The sequence below is a fragment of the Ailuropoda melanoleuca genome, unplaced genomic scaffold (assembly GCF_002007445.2).
Source record: "Ailuropoda melanoleuca isolate Jingjing unplaced genomic scaffold, ASM200744v2 unplaced-scaffold7083, whole genome shotgun sequence".
NCBI lineage: Eukaryota > Metazoa > Chordata > Mammalia > Carnivora > Ursidae > Ailuropoda > Ailuropoda melanoleuca.
The window spans coordinates 8,578-10,823 of record NW_023245870.1 but is presented as its reverse complement, the minus strand read 5'-3'; positions in this window follow the sequence as shown (position 1 = coordinate 10,823).

The window sequence follows — 2,246 nt, the reverse complement described above, 5'->3', positions numbered from 1 at the left end:
GGTATAATAATAGTGCAGTGCTTCTGGAAGGAGACCCTGGCAGGGAATGGGGTGGTAAAACCTTGTGGGTTAGGGGCGCCCTAAGGGGGCACAGAAGACGGAATCTGCCTAACTCCCAGTGATTCTTACTGTGTTGAGCAATTTCGAAGTTGCTTAACTGGTCTAGTAAGTTAAATGTCGCGTGCACAAAGTTGGCTTTCTATATTGGCTGATTAAGTGGCTTCCTAGTCCTATAACTTCAGGGGTGCTGAGAATAATCTCCCTTTTTGCCCTAAAAACTTCATCTTTCTATTTAACTGTGGATAATTTCTAAAATTATGGGTTACTATCTGGAGTTTATGATTTGTGAGCATTACTAAAATGTAGGGACTCTTAAGACAATACCATAATAACCCACATAATTTATTGTGAGCACAATGTGCAATCCTTTCCCATGACGAGGAAAGAGGTGGGAGATGGTGATGGGGGCATCGGAAGCTCAGGTAGGAAGCTTCTGCCAGGTAAGGAGAAGGAAGCTGGGGCTGCTTTGTCAGAGGACCAGCCGTTGCTAGTCTACATGGTTTATGCTAGACCAGCTGGGTGGTGCCTCTTCCTGGAGCCACAGGAGAGCCTAGAGACTCTAGGGAAGGAACATTGTCTATGCCTTGTTTTGGCGCTGGCATTTTCACTCCTGAGCTCTTTAAGACATTGCTGATTTATTTAGTGTCTCCCAAAGCACCAATGTGCTAAATACCGGCCCGCTGGATGGAGGAGCTTAACACAAGGGGGTGACACTTTTGTCTTGTCATCACCAGAGCACTCACTTCGTTCAAATGGATCTACCCCCTTTTCTGGACAGAGCCGCGTGTGATTAGCTGCATGAGTTTTCACGGACTGCCTGAGGTTGGGCCTGGAATCACACAGTGGAAGGAATGTGGCCAGCATGGTCATTCAGTGTTTTTAGAAGATAAGGTGTCTTTTGGTGGGATGGACAGTTTTCACAGGCTCTCCCAATCCATGGAACCAGCACGCTTCTTATATTGATGTTATGTGCCTGGCTCCCGAGGGTCAGAGAACCAGCAGTGCCTGGCACTGCTCCATACGGGTGGTCATTTCCAAAGGCAGGATGAATGTGAATGGCGCCCTTGGACAGCAGTCGATCAGAGCTGCTTTGGAAGACTGTCTGTCAGAGCAGCGGGGAGGGTGACGGAATGGATATTTCACATTTGACCAATGATGAGAAAAATCTGTTGACATTTTGCAATGTTTTGAAGTGGAATGTGCTGCCTCCCAGGTCTGGAGATGTTCAAATTCGCTGTCTTTCCACTTGACCGCGTTGTTTGAGGGGAGGGCAGAGGGAATGAGAAGAGGGGGAGGGTGCATTCTCAGGGCTCCAATTCTGAGATGCCGGTGCATCTCACATCTGTGAGTAGGACATGAACTTGCCCAATTGATGACTGACGGGAATCATTAAAGAAAAAAAAATTCTTGCCCCCAAAATGCCGGAGCAGCTCTAAGACTCTACAGTTGGGCACACTGAGTGTACGGACCATTGTCCGTGAAGCAGAGAAGGTCAACTTGTAAAAAGGGAGAGTTGGTGAATGAAATGAAGAAAAAATAACTTGGTGAAATTTGTTTTATTAGGTAGCAAGGATAATACGTGTAGGATATGGCAGTGACTGAAGAAAAAGGCAGTTGGTGAAAAATTTGCTAGCAACGGAGACCAGAGCCCTGGAGCTTCACAGAGAGCAAGCAAGCTGGTTTGATATTTCAAGTTTTCTCTCTTTCCACAAGCTAGCAATTTATACACTGTCCTTAGCATCACAGATATGACCATTAAAATGCATAAAGTTCTATTATTATTGATATTATTTGGTGGGAATGACAGGAAAGAGCATAATGTTTGGCAAAAGTCATTGGTCATTTCAATTTTGTTTTTATTTTTTGTAGTCTTGCAATAGTGATTAAGGAAATCAGAATGATTTAACAGCGTACCTTGTAGATTCTGCTTTGAAGGCTATTATAATTTCTGTTGACTCAAGTTTTTGGAGGTAGTTTTTAGTGATTTGTACATTTATATTTATGATGTATGTTTCTCTTTTCTTGTGATGAGAATTTTTAAGATCGACTGTCTTAGAAACTTTCAAATATACAATACAGTATTATTAACTAGAGTCACCACATTGTCCATGACATGATCAAGGCTTATTTATTTTTTAACTGGAAGTTTGTACGTGTTGACAGCCTTCGTCCATTTTTCCCATCCC